Here is a 9,945-nt window from a genome sequence, read left to right as displayed (position 1 = left end):
AGAGACACATGGAGAGGAGGAAGCCATGGATTAATGTGTGACATTTCATCTTGTCAATGAAGTGTTTAGACATGATGTACAGCCGTTCAGTAAAGGATTGTGCTATAAATCATGGGCTGCTGGCATTTGGGATTTGTTATCATGCATGCTCTGCAGAAAGTGAAAGTCCTTTCAGAATGAGACTGAAGGGGAGGGGAGAGTGTGCCACATGTGATGCTATCTAAGCATATGATTGAGCATGTTTGTTCTGAGAGGACCAGTCACATGGCTTCTGGCTGATATTAATGTACCACAGTGGTGCCTGCAGCGCTCTTTGAACGAGGGCGGCTTATGTTGTCAATTAAAGGGCTCAGAGAGAACTTGTGAATTGCAGGAAATCGTGTCAAAGTAGCAGGTACAAGGACAGCTTTGTGCATCCACAAATGTGGCGTTTTGTTGAGTTGACATGAACTGAACTATAGCTCAGTGGAAGGACAGCCGCTGCATGTGTTGTGTGAAAAGTCATTTTAAAGTCAAGTATCACTGGTTGTGTACTTTTAGATGCTTTCCTGCTCACAACAGGTCAAAAGCACAGAAACACAAGTGCCCAGCTGCATTCTGGGATTGAAGAACACATCATTTCGGTCTGTTTGTGGGTAATTTGGCAGATTTTATCTTTAAGTAGATAAATTAAATCACTCGTGCATTAAAGCAGTGCAATCATTTTTCATCCAAGCTGTTTACTGTACATAATGGCTGTGTGTTATAGCGCTTGTGCGCGACATAATGTATGAGTTAGGGAGTGCGGGGGAGGCTACATTCTCTGCAGATGTCAGGGACTGTTTGATGGATGACCCAGACTGTCCCTGCAGTCTGCTGCCACTTCTGTTTGGCTCTTTGCTAAATTTTGTTGAACCATCTCTTTGGACCAGAGTACATGAAGAGTACAGAACATGCGTTATCCCCCCCAATCTGATCTAAACCAGGGCCCCATCTATTGACCTGTGGCTGTGCATCAAATCCCACACAAGGACATTGGATTCCTCTTGGCTCACACTTTTGTTCTCCTTCTGCTCAATTTATAAACATCACTTAATAATCTCAGCCTTCTGTTCTTTCTTTTACTTTTTCACAGATTTTCAAGATAACCAAACTGCAATAATCCCTCTGCAACTTATTATTCAGAGAAACTGAGCATCTTGTAAAACAAGAAGTAGAGCAAAAGAGACAAAGAGAGAAACAGATGTACATAAAAAAGATGTATGAAAGCAAAACAAAATAAAGATCAAACACTTTGATTCAGTTTGTGAATCTACCAGGTTGGCTAAAGCAAGCAGCTACATATATCAGGGCCTTTGCATTAAAAAGAGTTGAACTCTAGGCATATATGTTTGTTGCTCAGGGGTATAAAACGTGCTATTTTAAACCACCATTGTTAACTGATAATTACCTGCCTCTGATGGCAGATACCCATAACATGTTGGTACCTTTTGAATAAAATTTGTTTTTAAATATTTAGTTTTTTTGCAATTGACAGTATTAAGGGCATAAATCATTCATAATTTCATCCATTTTCTACGACTTATCCTGTTCAGACTGGCAGGTAGCTTGAGAATATTCCAGCTGTCTTGGGGCAAGAGGTAGAATAAACCCTGAATGGACACGAGTCAATCACAGGGCTGACACACAGAGACGGACAACCTCTCGTGCGCACACACACACCTACAGGCTATTTAGAATCACCAATTAACCTGAGTAGCATGTTTATGGACTGTGGGAGGAAGCCGGAGAACCCGGAGTGAACCCAAGCATGCACAGGGGGAACATACCAACTCTACACAGAAAGTCCCACCTTGTCTGGACCAGTAATCTAACTGTTGACCTTGCTGTGAGCCCATGTGTATATCCAGCAAAAGACATATGCTATAGAATCTGTACACCGTCTTTACTTTCACTTTACAGTTACAGAAAAGGAAAGCTGTCAGATTTGAATCTTGGCTGCAGCTCTTAAATCACAAACAATAGAAGCTGATACACACTCCTGAACCACATGTTGTTCTATTCTCTGTTTCACCCTGGAGGTTTTGCATTGTTCATGCAGAAAAAAAAGAAAAGCAGTTCCAGGAGCAGAAATCTAAAATACTGTCCCAGGTTTGTTTCTCTCACACACTGCAGGTGCTCTTCGTTTGTTCCCTCACAGTTTGCTCAGGGCTGAGGGCACAAAAGAATATCTGACAGCTGAAGTTGCTCTGTAGCTGCTCTGGCCTCTGCTCTGCTGCAGACCGAAACTGTCTGTCTTTAACTAAAGAATAGCAGACACGGCCAAATCAGATTATCAAGAAATGCAGGGCATTCTGATGTGCTCTCTGAAAAAATCTGAGACATGTTCAAGCTGTTAAGGATGATTCTTCAAAACCTGACTCCCATGCAGGGTGGAAAGTTTTGTTGGTCTGTCTGTGGCTGCATCTGTCCTCTACATTCAGTCCTGGAGCAACAGCTGGCTGGACAGCTTTCCATGGAGTTTACTGTTGATATTAAACGGTCCAAGAGGTTTATCCTAAATACCTGATGTTAGGTCCCATGCCCCACCATGTCAGATAATTTAGTAAAAAGAAAGCTAAATTTTGATCACTTTTTCTTACAGTTGCATGTCTCCTGGCCATGATTAATTTGCTATTTTTCGTTTGATAATTTTTGGATTGTTAAGACTTTTGTCATTTTTAAGCGTCTCAGTCACAAATATTTGGGTATTCATTTAACAACAGGTAAAAGACTGAAAAAAATATTGCAGAAGTATCCTTCAAAGCAGTGCATTTATTCACTGAATTAGCAACAATAAGGGTTAGAGTACATATGGAAGTTTTTCTTGATTTCCAAGTTAAGGCAAAAAGGAATGGAAAGTAAATGACTGTTATATAAAGATAAACTGCTACAGGGTTTGCATCACAACATAGAATAGAAAAACAGTAAATTCAGCTGAGCAAAGCAATTTCAGTCCATCAGAGATCATGAGTGTAAAACCTGAAATGTACAGTGGGTGGTAAACTTCAGTTCACTACCATAAAAAAAAAACAATGATTCAAAACTTTAACATCTCACAGTACATTTTAACCAATATATTCATATTATACAAGGGAAAAGAAAAGATGGTACAGTGTGCTCTTGTGGGTGGAATAAGCCAGGCGCTCTTGAGTAAAACACTCACTGGAATCAAAGAGTAAGGTAAAAAAAAAAAAAAAAATTAACAGATCAAAGCCTAACTTGTTAAAACATTTCATTTGCTAGGAAAAAAAATTCCTGAGTAACTTTTGATAATTAGCTTTGCCCCCAACATTTAAACATATTTTAACTTTACCCCTTGACTCTAGCAAGTCGGGCTGAACAGACTGTTGTAAAGATGGGGCAAGGCAACTTCAGCAAAATACTTGCAGCTGGGCAGCACATACCCAAGGTCTATAGTTTTCAGCAAGTGAATAAACCCAGTCTTTTCCACTGTATATATGTGTACCATATCTCCAGTGATGTTGCAAAGTGACTGCTTCAGTGATCGCTCTCTGACATGCCCTTTTCTTATCATACGCGGTGCCTTGGGTAAATGATTCCACCACAGTAAGCTGCTTATTAGCGAGAGTTTGTTGGTTGTAGCGGTCTTGTTCACCTTGTAAAGAATGTCATTTCGCCCATTCTGCTGGATGCCTCTGTTTAGATGCTGGAATAGGTTTGTTGTACTGCTGATTTTTGTTGCTATGGGCTTTAGACGAACTTTGCAGCATCCAGTAACTTGTTCCATATCTGTTGCCACAATTCCAAAAAAGTTGCAAACTACTGATGATTCTTTCTCAGGAAAAATTTCTTGCTTTCGTAAGCTGTTGCCATGTTGTTGCTGTGTGTGCATCTCCATGAAGGAAACATAGGGGGTTGGGCTACAAAAGCTCCTGGGGTCAAGCAAGAGGAGGACTTTTTTTTTTATTTTATAAAATGTCAGCGACAAAAAAAACTATAGAAGAATCAATAAAACTGATATATCCGTCTAAGTAGATAAGAGGTAATTTTACAATTGGTACTACATGAGTGATGCAATCATACTTTTACACACCATGTATATTGAACGTAGTATATACTTCTGTTAACTGATTTGATTTGACATGAATTCTGACTAAGTGATCAATCAAATGTGAAATTTCATACAACAGATGTCATCCCTTGATCCCCACAACAAAGAAATGCTTCCATATGCAGCCTGTGCGGCTAAAAGAGGAACAGGCCGACATTTGACCACATGATGGTGGCAGCGGTGGTTCCTCCTGTCAGATCCATACCAGCAGTGAGATGCCTGTCTGTTTCTGTTCTGCAGTTGTCACAGCTTATGTGAAATCCATTTTCTCTCTTTGAATGCGTTCTGTCAAGAAAGAAAAGGCCCAAACTTAAATCGTCTCTGCCCAGTTTTTGACGGAGAGAACTGACAGCAAATGGCTGCGTGGCCTCTTCGCAGATGAGACATCCGTCTGTCCTTGGACTGCCTACTGTTTCTCACAATAAGTTCATTTTCTCTATAGCGTCTCAAGATTGCTTTACTCCTGTGCCCTTGATTGTCTGCCAGATTGGACTGGAGACGTTGCAGTGTGATCAAAACATCACAAGATGTTGAAAGTATTTGTCTCTTGACAAAGTCAGAATGCTGCTTTACATTTTTTGATATGAATAATTCTTATAACAGTCAACAGAAAACACTCAACCTGATCTCTCAGACTTCAGAGGTATGTCACCTTGGCTGTTAAATGACCAGTACTGTTGAATTAGCTGAAGGAGAGCAAGAGTTGGCACCTGCCCACACAGCCAAAGGTACCAAAAGGGGATGAAATAACCAGGATGCTACTGTGCTTGATTGGCTTGATTCCTCCTGTTTGGGGATCAATAAAATATATTGTCACCAAGGTTATAATAGTTTTGGATTTTTCATTATAGTTTAGTTTTAGTTAGGTTTGACATTTTATTTTCCATTACAGTTTAGTTTTAATTAGTTTTAGAGAGGGCATTCTAGTTTTTATTTAGTTTTGATTTTTGCAACAAGGCTTAGTTTTAGTTTAGTTTTATGACTCGTGGACTACCAGTGAAGTCAGCATTTCAGTGTTAATAATTGAATTGTTTTTTTAAAGATTATTTTTGCGACGGCAACAAAGAGTCATTATAAATGTTCATTTTAACATCACTTGCAACCAACACATTTCTATGAATAGATCCACATTTGGAGGGCTTTTACCATGAATAATGTCTGTCTGTAAAAACACAATGCTCTAATAATGAGAGATCAGATTACAGAGCATCAATTACTCTGTGTACAACAAAATGATTTTCACACTTGGGTTTCTCTAAGAGGTGAGTTTGTTTACCGCAGGGTGGAGTGTGAGACGATGGATGTGACATTAGCTACATCTAAGCATGAAGAGAGGTTAAAGATGATTAAAGATGACACATTACCTGTGGATTTCACTACAAACTCAAATAAAGCAGCAGCTTGTTAGCATGTTTAAAGAGAGGGTGTTGTTAGTCAGAAACCTGTTGACCTCACTGAGACTAAATCCATGATTTATTCAGACACTTCACACACGTTAGATAAACAGATACACACACTTAATGTAAAACTTCAGACTGATTTGATCCAAACAACCCTTATTGTGTTAGTGTTACTCTGAAAGAATAAAAATTTATATCCCTTAATGACATTTTTTTTTTTTTTTTTTTTTTGCTTTTTATTCAGGGTACATTTAGGAGGAGAATGTACAGAAGGAGACATGGGTCTCCAGTTTAAGCTCTGCTCTTTGGTTCAAAGGCACAACTTGGCAACGCCTGGAGGGAAACAGCCGTGCCCAGAAAGAGGGACCCTTGGTCTTCTTCTCCTTCTTCTTCTTCTCCTGTTTGACGACGTTTTCAGCTGAATCCGTCTTCTCTGCCCCCTTTGGCTTCTCCTCTTTATTTTTCTGAAAGTATGAAAACAGACACAACATACATGAATATATAAAGCTCACAGTTCAGAAAACAAAAAAAGGACAGATCCCTTTATTGTTTCACAATAAAAAATAATATTAAAATGATGCAGCTGCAGCACAAAAGAATCTTTACATCGAAAGGTGCTTCTTGAGCCAACAAAATGATTATTAGCTTGGATGTATATTCATCCTTACCTTTGAGAAGACTTTTCTGATGTGAATCAGGAGGGATGTCTTTTTCCTGGGTTTGGTTGCAGGCTCAGGGTCTTCAGTCACTTCACAGCCCTCTAGAGGCTCAGGATAGCTGGGCTGGTAATTGTCCATGTGTGAACTTGTCCCCTCAGCCACTGATGTGTCCTCTGGCACTTCACATGATGTAACCTGAGGGTCTGAGCCGGTCTGAGTCAAAAACGGCTCCACAGGTTCAGCTTCTGATTGTGCCTCGTCATCAGTCTCTGTGAAGTCCTCCAGGACTAAAGGAATGGACTCGTGGACTGCACCACTGCAGGAAGGTGGCTCTTGTGGACAAGCACAGTCCTGTTTGTCATCGACAGACCTGCAAGCTGTGGACCCAGGACTGGCTGAATTAATTTCACCATCCACGTTATTCTCTGGAGCTGGATTGATCTTTCTCCATGCTCTCCATTTTAAAAAGCTCCTCTTCCTCTTCCTCCTCTGTAAAAACCCTCCTTCCTCTGGTTTGTCTTTGAAGACCACAATGACCTTAAGGCTGAATGGGTCAGAGTTTAGTTCCTCAGTGACCCCTGTTTCTTCTTCGATCCCTTTCAGAGCATCGTCTTCAAGATCAAGGACAGTGACCTCTTCAGGGGTAAAGACAGCGTCCTCTTTAAGGTCAAGAAAAGGATAGCCAAGGTTGTCACTGCTGGTGATTGACTCATTGTCCTTCATTTTCTGGTAAACCTCGGGCAATGTGTGGATGGAGGATGAAGAGGACCATCTGGAGGTAGCCCAAGATAATACAGACTTTACTGAGGCCCATGATGCCTCTGATCTGATGGAAAGTCTAGAGGCTGAATCTGCTTCCAAAGTTTGGTCTTCCTCTTTGTCTTTGTCTTCTGCCTCAGTCTCCAGGTCTTCTGGGAACAAGGTTTGGCAGGCCTTTGAAATCTCCTCATCGAGATCCTGATCGAGACATGAGATGGTTTCAGAGATCTCGTTGTCAGAGGAACACTCTGAATTGGTGTAACCATCCCAGCTATCTTCGCTGTCTGACCAGGAGTCCCCGTCCTGTTCAGTTGGTGAGGCAGCATGAGAGCTGGTGATGTCTTCCTCATTCAGGACAGCGTCTAGGTTCTTGGACTCATTGAGATCAGCTGTGGTTTCCTTATGGACAGTGTTGTTTGTCTCGGCCATCTCAGAGGTTGTGGGACATGCAGTAGTGGCGCTGACTTTGTCCATTTTCTCTGTTTCTTTGTTGTTGGAGTCACGAGAAACAGGAATCTGAAGCAGAAAAACACAAACATCAGAAAACGTTAGACTGTGCTGAAGTGATGGAGAGGAACTCTTTGAAGGGGAGATATCATGTTCCTCTCAGGCTTCATTTTGTTCCTCTGAAGCTTTACATGATTCACAGCTTAAAAACCTAATTTATTATCTGTTGTCTTTGTAAACCAACATTTTAGTTGCTTTTGTTTTTAGCTAAAGCCTTTTGAAAGACCCCTCCCTCCCCCTACAAACCCACTTTCTCATCAGTAAATGTTTGCTGTGAGCAACACATTTTGATCAGATCTGATATATATGTATTTTTTTCTGTTGTAGCATCTACAGGACAAGACCAAGAAAGCAATATGATGTGAATCTCTGCCCACAAGTGATCCGAAAAAACAACAACACAGACTTCAAGTTTTTAACAGGAGTCTGAAAATGATAACGATTGGCTTCATTAATTTTGATATTGCAAATGCAAATATAGATTTCAGTGAAGAATATTTACAGGTAATATGAAAGACGGTTGTTGGGGAGAAATTAAGAAGCTGAAACAGAAAAAAATGTAGTTCAATTTGTGATATAGTGGGTTTATCCTTGTTCATTAAATCAGATTCGCTAATAAAAACACTGGGTATCCAGAAGTTAAAGCTCTTCAGTTTACACCTCGTCCCCAAGTAAATCAGATTAACTAACTTATTAACAGCAGAGTAAACTCAATTTGTAAACTATTTACCTCTTTTGAATATATTTACTCAATAAAAAAACTTAAACAACATGACCTTAAAGTGTGGGCACAGCTCACCAACTTACCTGTCTAGGATCAGACGTCATCAAATGAATTATTTTTTGAATGAAGGTTGTTTCTCTTCCTCTGAGCTTTCTGGACTCAGTCAGTCAGTCTCAGTTTAGGTGGAAGGAAAATGTTCCAAGTTTCACTGTAAATGGTTTGTACTTCGTGCAGGTGAGCGCTCGATAGAGTTCGTCTCTGTGAAGAAATGTGAACTGAAATGCTGGTCTAGTCTGAAAACTGTAGAACATGTTCTGTGAGGTCACAGTGCTGTTGGAACTCCTCACTGTGACCGTGTTCTGACGGAACTCTGTGTTTACATTCAAATCTCTCAACTCAGTTTAATGTAATTCAACTCAACTCAACTCAACTCAACTCAAATAGAATAGAATAGAATAGAATAGAATAGAATAGAATAGAATAGAATAGGACTTTATTTTCATTGTAAAAACGAAATTGAAGTCACAGCAGCAATCAAGAAAACAAAAGTAAGAAAGTTAATAGAAGGTGCAAAAATGTCCATAAGAAAATAGATGACGACGGCTTGTCCATCATTGTCCACTTCAGCCAGTCTCCACCTCCACAGGGTCCAGGACTGAGCTTCTTCAGCACTCTGTTCAGTCTCTGTCTCCTGGATCCTGTCTGCTCACAGTAGGTGAAGCTCTTCCAATGTGCCGTTGGTGCCTGATGTTAGATTTGTTTGCCATGTCTGTGAATAGCATGATGCTACTCTGCCCTCTGGTATTCCCTCTGTTGCTGGGTTAGCATGGCTAGCTGGTCCATCTTATTGGAGAAAGATCTTACATTCCCAGTAACGATGGAGTGTAGGACAGGTCAATGTTATCACTTCTTAGCTCACACCTGAGAACCAGCACGTCGTCCTCACCTCCTTCTCCTCACCTTGTGGGAAGACATCAGGCCTTACACCTGTTAGCATTGCATGCTACAGGCTGCTAACAGCTGAGTTCACATGTATACAATGCAGCCATGGTTACATGTAGGATCTCCAGACAAACACTGGAGAAAAAGTAGTAAAAACTACTTTTTCTAACTCGGCCATTCAGAGGATATTCTGATCGCGAGCTCCCCCAATAAGAGGCACAGCTGAGGGTCACGTGACCGACAGGTGCCCTATGGCTGTTCGCAAAGCCCATGCCACTACCAATATGGCCGCTATAGCCGATGTGCTTCATTTTCCATTTCAGAAACATATGGGTGACGCCGGTGAGACTACGTCCATGTTTTATACAGCCTATGATCGTCACCCTATTAAAATAATGGCCTAAGTAATTTTTTCAAGTGTTGGGGAAAACACAAAAAACTTTACTAAATACCTCTGCACCAAATATTCAGTTTCTTCTTGAAGCAACCACCGTCATGAAAGCTTGTTTAATTCCAGTCACACATTTTATCCTAAATAATCCCATTCTTTGACTTAGGCTAGAAATAAAATGGCCTAAGTTGCCCTCCTGAAATAGGCCGTTGTCCAACAAGGGCATAAAGAACCTTTTAGCTAAACCTTTAAGCAGTTTGAACAGAGATGGACAGCATTATCAAGAGACGATTTAAGCAAAAAACTCATTCTTGTCAAAAAATGACTGAGGCCAGTATTTTAATAGGGTGGGGATGTATTATGTAATCTTATCTACATACTTTTCAGAAGGCCAACTTTCTGTTATAAAAATTCTTTAAATTGGTCTGATGCAATGTTTATTTTCTTTTTCCAATTCTAGATTTTGTTTT

This window comes from Halichoeres trimaculatus, unplaced genomic scaffold (genome assembly GCF_033239565.1).
Source record: "Halichoeres trimaculatus isolate MK-OKI-2021-1 unplaced genomic scaffold, fHalTri1.1 fHalTri1_scaffold_12, whole genome shotgun sequence".
NCBI lineage: Eukaryota > Metazoa > Chordata > Actinopteri > Labriformes > Labridae > Halichoeres > Halichoeres trimaculatus.
The sequence above is the reverse complement of the archived record's forward strand: the minus strand, read 5'-3'. Positions refer to the sequence as shown.